Here is a 9,945-nt window from a genome sequence, read left to right as displayed (position 1 = left end):
TTTCGTTTGGAAATGCCCTTTGGGGCTGGAAAGTTGGATTCTTTTTGCCCTGTGAAGAATGAACTCTCCTTGTCTCTGCTCAATTTTTGACTTTATTATTACAGAAATATCCATATCCCCAAGCAACCAAGTACTCATGGTAATAGATTAAGAAATGAAGGAGACGCACCAAAGAAAGAGTTTGTGAACCAGGTTATTGAGGGCATTTGTTACTATAATGTGCAATAATTACCTTGTTCCTAAAACTTTTTTTATTAACACCACACAAAGCACTCTTGGAAGTAGACATGAAGCAGTGTGAATAGCGGCACTGTTGTATGAAATTCATGGTGTGAGCTAACATTTTGTTCTCCATTTCTATGATGATGGTGCCACACAGACACGCTGTTTAAGGACATGGTTGGTAGAAACCAACCTTGGTCTTACATTGTCATATACAAGGGAATTTGCCTGGAGATGTATGTCTACAGCCAATAGCAGGCGATGGCCATGAACACCGTGCAACTACCAGTCTTGACAAGCAGTTGGATTGAAGCAAAAACCTAGTTAGCTAACTCACTTCTTGGTACTCTATTACAATATGTTTAAAAAAATAGCACTACTACACTTACAACTCTCTATGTTAGTCCAAACAGTGCATTTTTATGATGATAAAAGTGAACATATTTTATCACTACATGGTAACAACAGGTAAGAGAGGAACTCAACCTTACACCTTTTTTTAAATCTTGATGATGCACCAAAACATATAAAACATATAAGGCTGAATCCCTCTCTAATCCTTTTTTAATATACAAGTTACTTTTAAAAGCATCTGTCAGCCTCCAACCACAGTCTATGTTCCTGTCTGTCCTGAAGACTTGTGAGAATGCTGAAAGCCTCTGAGACCCATCAAACATTTCTATGTACCCGACTGGGACTATTTTAATTCTTCAAATTTAAAGATTTGAAGAATATGTTTTCTGTCTACTCCGAGGAACACAAATGGATCATTCGGTGTCTGTCTTTAACAGTTATCGTGTTAGGGGACTTGGGTATCAGCAAATAACATAACGGCGGCCAACGGCTGGATATAAGAGGCTGCAAGGTAAATTTTTGCAGCTTACGGCGGGGCATATCCAGCTGGATACCTGCCGCTGGAGATCGGGTGAATGTGGAGCTCTGTGGGCCAGCATTTCCCGGTGCACCAGATGGTGAGTCGCTGCCTGGACTCATGTTACTAAGGACTGATGTGTACTATATAAGAAACTAATATGCAAATTCGTTTTGTCCTATAAAACAAGCAATTATACGGGAGAAATCTTCCACTGTATGAAAAATAGATACTTTCAGGAAACTCTTCTTTACCATCCTTCAAGTATAATTGTGACTAGAAGTGCAGCAGCTTTTAGGAAGAATAAACATTGAAGTTAGTTGTGATATTTTGTGGGACTTTGTTTTGTCAGACACCACGATGAGATCCTAGACAGTCGCCTTTTGCAATCATAAGCCACCCGGTGACCAGTTGCACTCAAGGGCTGGGATTTGGCATAATATCTTTGGGCTTTTTTTCAACAGAACATGTAGGTAGTGTTTTTTAAAGATCACTTTGCTGGCTGCTTATGGATCGTCATAAAGTTAATACTGGTAAACAAAAAAGTGCCAAAACATTTTGAAATTCTATACCTTCATCATCGTCATCATCATCAAGGTCATCACACAAATGATCTCCCTTACCTTTTGGTCTTGTAAGCAATAGGGATCTCCGACTGCTAAAGGCATGGCGGCTCAGTACTTTTTATTAGCAAAGTTATGCGCGGCACAGTCAATAATTGTTTTGTTACATAAACATTTTAAGGTGGATTGTCTACTACACAAGTGACATTGGCATAAAATACCTTAATGCATAAGCAATTATCATAACTGGGAAGTTTTGAATATCCTGACCCTGTTAACCCTTTTAGTGGCCCATTTTGAAAATTCTATGTAGTGACTTGCTAAATGTCTGCTAAGAGTGGGCTCATTGAAGCCTTGATTTGTCATTGTTTAAAGACCTGCATTCAAACAGGAATATCAATCATACCAGACTGCTAGCAAAAAGCACCATCTGGGAAACAAATAAAACAAAATGACAAAATTTAAAACATCCTGCAGCCAGGGTGACCTAGTTTACTCAGCAGGCACATTAATAGTTCATGACTGCAATTGTACTGAAGTGAAATGCTGTTTGTTTTCCAGAAGCTGAACTCAAGAACTGTATTTCTTCTAGTAACCTTAAACACTGTGAAGTGGGGATTGTGCAGCTCCCTAAGGACTGCACAGAAGGAGTTAAAAGTGTGAGTGGGGAGAGGATAATGAATGATGATGTCATTGCTGAGGGCTGGAATGAAGACTATGTGGCAGTGTTAGCTTCTCTCCCCACCTCTTGTATTACAAATGCTGATTTCTGTACAGTCCCAGCCTCCTCCTCCCACAACTGGATTTTAGGAACAGCTCAGCAGCTTCTCATACAAGCACAAGCTCAGCAAGGGGTGAAGTCTGCTCTCTGGTAAGCAAGCAGCTGGTTGTATAGGCATGTGTTAATGGTGCAGTCTATGTGCGGTGATTGAATATTGTTTTATATAATAGACATCAGGTTTATCTTGTTTGTTACAGTCTATGAGAATTGTGTTCCTAGGTTTAAATCTTCCAGTAGGTGATACGGATTAACCTCTTTGTGCCCTGATTTATTACTTTATTGAAGTCAATCTGATTACAAGCTTGTTTGGCAGGTCTTCTGATCACTGGCTTTAAGGAGATGTGGCAATATGGAATGAAATTATCTTGTACATTTAAAAAGCACACTTCACCAGGTCTAAGAGGCTTTAGTTACTGACGGTTTAGTTGATAAGTCCCATAGATCTGACAATGATGGGGTATATTCAGTAACGGGAGACTTTGCAGTAGTGCTTTTAATTCCTTCATTTCACTTTGCATTGCATTATGAAGAGACCATGCTGGCTAGTTTCTCTATCAAGGTCTGAACTGGACCTGTGAATGAATGAGGAGAGTTTGGAGAGCTCTAATTAATTTAACTAGACAGTATGCAGGGCCAGCCAGGCTCTTTCCTGCTGCTGAAGCTCACTTGGGTTAATCCTTCGTGGTATATAGTGAAGTCATGGAGTGCAAACTCACTCTCCCTTTAGTGAAAAACGCCCACAGAGAAGAGACAAGTGATTTACTTATTTCTTAACTAAGTTCCCACACAACATCTTTCCTGGTATACACATAAAATACAGTAAGTGCTTGGGGCTCAGACAATGGTAATCCTTCAAATGGTTATTTTGTTTAGTTTATACATCCTGGCGAGTGACAAGTGTTGACTAATGTGTTGTTGAGTGATCACTTTTAACTCTTATTTCCTATGTAATGCTAAATGCATACACATTAAGGTGGCTGAAGTAGTGTTTATTACTGGATAGATTGTGTGTACTCATGCTGGATATTGTTTTTGGTTCCCTCTTATTCGAGACTCATCCTTTACCACTGTTATGTTTTTTTGTGTTGTATGCTTCTAATAATTGTCTTATTTAACCCGCGAGATATGGCCGTGAGATATGGCCTCCTTTTAGATACATCCGCTAATTGTCTAAAGGAGTTTGCATTACCTTTTTAGTTCAAAGTACAGCTGGGTGAGCCCAACAACAGGATTAACCAAGCTCATAAAGAGTGAGATGAAACTGCAGCTCTCCTGCTAACTCCCTCATCAATTAATAACCTCAACTGAACTTATAATGCGGACAATGCATTTGTACAATGCTGCCTTTCATAAGGAATGAATGGTATTCATTGGAAGCTATAAAAAAAAAATGTGCTGTATGTATACATATCATAACTGAAACAGTTTGTGTTTCTACATGGGTTCCGTTCCTTCACTTTTTTTCTTTCATAGTACGATTGTACTGAACTTGTGCTTGTTTACTTTTCTAGTGTCACTCGATACTAGATTCAGGCAGCCCTCTGTGTGTGTATTGTGTGTTTAGTGTAGCTTAATAACAAAATGTCAACCTAAAATACAACATCCAACCCTGACGCTCTGAGACCACTGTCCATGCATGCATATCTACAGGTTTAGTTTCATGGTTAACTGTCATTCTAGAAGGAACACCATGCTTACTGGGTGGTACGCCTGGGAGGCCCACGACTTCACAGGTGTTCTTTATTTCCCTCACATTATATTTATTTTGTTTCTGTAACATATGCCCATATTATTGCAAAGAAAACAGGGGCGCAACCTTAGCATGCTCTGATGGCTTTTCTGAATAGTGCCTCATGTCACTCATTGCATTGTGTGGAATCCATATCTGGTGGAGAGGGTTAAATAATTAACTTCTTCACCAACAGGTCAGATGCTGGGTTTTTTTTTTTCCGTTTGTTTTTTTTTTTTAACTGTGTCTCGTACATGAAGGATATGAAAATGGTTCTGTAGCTGAGTCTATGAAAGATTTCATGTCTTGTGAATGCACACAATGTAAAGAAACACATATGACCGCCATAAAGCAGCGAGTGCCTGTGTTCAGCTCTGTGCAGATCTAAAAGGCGGGCGGTATGACTAGTTTTTGGAGAACAGGTGCTGATATGAGGTTGAGTATAGAAGGTTTTTTTGTGTTATGTCCAAAAAGAAGGCTAAGTTTTTTTTTTTTGTTTTTTTTTTTGTTTTTTTTTATATCACAATTCCTGCATTAACGGGTAATAGAGATACTATACGAAATTAGAGGAGTTGGTAAAGGAATGGAAAGCTGATGCAATCCATACCATTGATTTTATTATTATTAGCCTTTCACCAGTAAATACCTATATTTCTCACTAAGCCTTTATGGCCCCAATGTGTGAATATGGAACTTCATATGTTTCTTTTAGGAAAGGTATTAGTTACTTGTTGTAAAATTTTGTCACAAGACGTTCAAAAAAGACCATTATAATACCCACAATTTTGTTCATCATTAGACTATTTCTATCCGTTTTGGTGTCGTTGTTTCCAGACCAGTTCAAACATCCTATGCTGCGTCTTGCTGTGATTCTATAGGAAACTATAGAATTAAAAGTTTACATACAGGAACTACATGGGATCAGGGCACGTGGATGAGACAGAGTAATCTCTCAGTTGGGTTAAGTTGACCTTTAGCTACACAGAAGTCTGTAGGATAATAGTCTATTATCAGTCTACAAGGTGATTCATTAAGTTATCTTAAAGGTAAAAATAACTTGTACGTTTTGTGAGTCTCCAAGAGAACTTTTTTTTTTATTATTTGTTCAACACTCGATTACCCCCAAAATTCTATAGCTTCCCTTAAGTCTGCCTTGAAACTGGTGTAGAGTGACCACCACATCCAGGAGATGCCCAAAGAATGATGAATTACAGAGACTGACACCCCCAAAATATACCTCAATTGAGCAAAGGATGTCCTTAGAGTCGGAGAATAGACCCCAATATTTGTGTCTGCTAAGCATAGGCCTTAAATTACTTTGCATCATATTCTTGTAAAATTTTGCTAGTTTTAGGTAGGGTAGAAATACCCTGCATCTTTTGCCACCTTACCTATTTACACAGGGTGCATCTACTTTATATACAGCAGCACCATTATCCCCTCATTATACATGTATTAATGTTTGTTACCTTTTGAATTTACCATCTGTATCACTGATTTGTTTTTCATTAAGAAGTAACCAGTGATGGAGCAGATGCTGTGTATGGAGAACCGTGTGTCTCCATGTCTTGCTGTTAAGCAGTGATCTGCCCCATTCATCACCACTACAAGTGTTTCTACTTCCCCAATGGTGCATCAACTTCCATTTGTTGTCTTCTTCCTGGTCTGTGCGTCACTTGGCCGAGAGAAGGCACATGAACATAATCTTGTTAATTATTATGAGCTTCATGGAAAAAAATAATTCAATTCGGTATAGTTTTTCTTTTAATTGAAGTAAAAACTAGGTTTCAAACAACATTCTGAATGTTTACAACTTGGGCAAAGCATTAAATTCTGTACAAATCTGAATAAGAAAGTGAATGTGTTGTTAGTATTCATGTCACTGGTTCTCAGGGAGCTTGTTCATTGTCGAATAAAACAAAAACACAACATTGAGTTTAGTTCTGTCTGAATTAATTAATTTAATATCCTTATTTAACCTGCCATTGGATCAAAATATAAAACCAGACTCTGAAGAGGCTATAGAGAGACATTCTCTATTTCCTGAAAAACATAATAAGGTTGGGAGAATAACAGGCAAGGTTCAATAGGAAACATTATATAAAAATCATTGGTAGACTTGGCTTTCGGAATCGTATGAATTGCAAGCTTAACAAACTTTGCCAATTTTGTCAATCCGTATGAATCACCAAGAACGAGGCCAGACCCCTACGATACAGCCAAAAACGACGCAAAAAGCTCTGTTTTCATCCGAAATCCGCAGGTTCTTTCACTCACACTCTTTGAATGGCTCACTACCTTCTCTGACGACCGCTTCCATGTCTTGCATTGGAGGATCGGGGAGAGGACGTCACCGCAGCCTACCTAGAAGCTGTTGGGTTTTTTTTATTGCAACTTCATGACAGGTCAAAAGGGAAAATGTAGGGGTTTCACCCAACCACTGACCCGGGTAACTAGTATTATTCTAGGCTATATTTTAATAAGTTTCACCTCCTAAGGACAAATCAGAATTAAAGTAGTGCGCTAAAACAAAGTTAGATAAGGAATGGAGATGCAGTCAGTACGGGAGTAACCTGAAATCCGTTTGCCATATAGCACTGTTTGTGTGTTTTTCAGTTTGTTTCCATACACCCGAAGCAGATACTAGTTCATTCAAACATTTATATGAAACCATCTTCTAGACATTTGGTAATGTTTATCTTATTCAGTAGTAGTATTTTATATCGTGTGGAGCGCAGTTTTAATAGTATATAGACTATGATCTACACCTAACTCTAACAAATCCATGACCATATATTTATCAAGAATTAGTTTAATAATATTTATCATTTTAGTTTAGAATAACATTTGTGAGCAAAGTATAAGCCCATTTCCAAAATGATACATTTATGATTAGAAATGATCTGCTCCTATTATTCGGTATAGCTTGGGATCCATATTATATGTCAAATAGTCTGTTTTTGAGTGGGTGTCCGATGTTTTATGGATGTGAAAAGGTTCTGTAATTTTAGCCCAGAGTGCATGATTGTTAGGTTATTGTAAATGTAAATGATTTACATACTGGATATGTTGTGGCAACAAAGTAAAAAGAATCCATAATGGCCACTGAATAATTTATTGCTTTGGCGCAGAATCCTAACAATTACAGAAACAAACATTCTCACAGCTTCATGCACAATGTTTCCTTTGTGTTGTTTGCTCAGTACGCGATGGCAGTCCACGCTGCCAGTCCATTTGATATGTAACATCTGTCAAACAGTCATTGGAGATGTAGAAGACATAACTGAAGTTCATGAACGCAGACTATGTATTTCAGTTTTCAGATCTGGGTAATTTATGGCATAAAATGGTTAAAAAAAAACAAAAAGCTGTGTTTTAATTTAGAGATTCAGCTGGTGTTTTTCAAAGTGGATTGTTTCGTCTTGATCCATGTCAGCTGCTGTTTGGTATCCCAGCCAATTGTTTGCTTAAATGAACAGGAATGCTAATCTAGAGTGCTGTGTGAAATTGAATTTCGTCATCAGACGTTGTAAAAATCTCACTTTCCTATCTGTGGCACACTATGCTCCGCCTGTTGAGAAGAATTGCGCTACAGTTCAGAAGGTTTTGACCTATTAAAGGTTGACTTTGGCATCAACAGAACTGTAATTATGGATTTCCTCTTTAAAATGGCAAAAATGAAATTATTCTACAGAAGGCTTTTTGGTGTATTTTTTTTTTTTATCAAGGTAGAACAATATGGAAGATATCGTTCAATACATTTTGCGCCTAACTCCTGTGACATTGGAGGGGAAAGGTCACCAAGTTACTTGAATTTACTTGATTTGGATGAAGCCATCATGAGGGCCAAACCTGGACTGGTCTTCCAGGAAAGGTGACCACATCTAAACTAGTCTGAAAACTGTAAATGACAGAATTCAATATGGCTTCTTATGAAGATCTCTTATTTATCTATCAAAAAGCTAAAAAAAATACTCTAAGTGTGTGCACCCCCCAGACTGTTGTACCTTTTCATGGTATCTGCATAAATAAGGAGCCTGTTTTGAATTCTGTCATTTACAAGCTGAATGAGAGTGCACAGGTTTTCTACAGTAAGATTTCATCAATTCCTGATGATTGGATCCGCTGATCCACCGACATTACACCTGCCAACTGTGGATCCCGGTGAGTGATGAGCACAGTAGCCTCATTGATTGTTTGCTTTGTAATTATTGTATTATGAAAACTGTTGACAGCTTTCCATAGTAGGCCAACTTCTGGGAACTGTGTTTTTAATCCTTAGGTGGAAAAAATGACTGTGTGTTTGCATAATCCTTTGCACTTGTAATAACTTACCTCTGTACTCCACGAGGTCCCACAACACATCATTGGACTCGATATCTTCCTCTCGAGAAGGCACGGTAGGGTCTTCCACATCCTTCCTCGTCTTGCGCGCTTGCTAGAGTGGCAGGTGCACACGACTAATGTCACAGAACCTGTTGTATGCAATTTTGACTTCCATGAACCTGGAAGCAGCCTATAAAACTCAAATTTACACTTTTCTAGTTACCCTTGGTTGGTGTATGTGCTTCAGTAATTGTGTCCAGTTTTACTTTGGAATTTTTGACCTGGTTTGTCTCTTTCCCTCACTTTTGGCTCCTGACAACATTTGGTTGTATCTGGCTTCAGTGGCGGCTGGTGGGTAATTCCAATGGGGGTTCACAATATATACATTTTGAAAATTTAAATGTACATTTACGATGTAATGCACAGGTTAAAATACATTTCCCTAAAGACCCCATCAACCATAACGGCCCATAAATTAACCCCCACCTCCCCTAACTTTCAGCAGCCCAAATATTAATTTTATACTTACTGTTAGATGAGTTGAAAGGGGCGGGGCCAATCATCAGTGTGACTGCATGAAGGGACAGGGAAGCAGAAAGTTGTTAGCCCCGCCTCCTCATTCACGTCAGTCACTGGGGAGGCCGAGGAGATTCCGGTCTGGGCGGTGTGTTGGCTGGGAGCTCCTCCCCCGTTCGCACAGCTTTTACAATCAAATGGGTGGCTCAGCAAGCGCGGCAGCAATTGAGCCAAATAGGGTCTTTCTTCATATCGCACGTGCGATAGGCATAGGCAGGCTTCATCAGGGGACAGGAGACTTCATGGCACGTGAACCCCCAAAGCTCAAAAGGAAAAGAAAAAATGTTGTGGGCTCCAATCTCCTGCCTATAATATTAATAGCACTATAGGATTTATGTGGGGGGGGGGAACCAAGTGTTTAGGCTTGCTTGGTGGATGTAAGTTCGTTTGGCAATGCTTCTTTATTTCTTAACTTAAGTGGACAGGATATCATAAACTTTCTTGTTTCAACCATAACATATTATTTTCACCATAATATAGTGAATTTTTTTATTACGTTACTGGTTCCAGAGAAGAGTCTGTGGATGTTCTATTTTTAGATTCTATTTTCAGATGATTATATCATAATGACTACTTCAGAAATACAGCAATAAAATATTTAACTCTTGCATATACTCTGTTTTACTGCTGGAGCGTCTACTTACATTATATCTGCATTGATAGTCTTTAAAGTACATCTGTTCCTGTTCAGAAGCATTAATAGGAGATTTGAACCCGGTGTTCCTTGTATGCCGCAGGAAATTAAAATATAAGAATTCTGGATAAAACACTAATGCTTTTCCTTTATTTCCTAAGGCGCTATTAACAGTTGTTTTGTATCTTTTCAGCGTAGACAGTTTGATGTAAGGAGGGTTGTGTATTTGTATTAAACATAAAT

This window comes from Sceloporus occidentalis, unplaced genomic scaffold (assembly GCF_023333645.1).
Source record: "Sceloporus occidentalis isolate IW3139 unplaced genomic scaffold, rSceOcc1.0.p SCAF_17, whole genome shotgun sequence".
In the NCBI taxonomy this organism is placed as follows: Eukaryota; Metazoa; Chordata; class Lepidosauria; order Squamata; family Phrynosomatidae; genus Sceloporus; species Sceloporus occidentalis.
Note: the sequence above shows the minus strand (reverse complement) of the source record.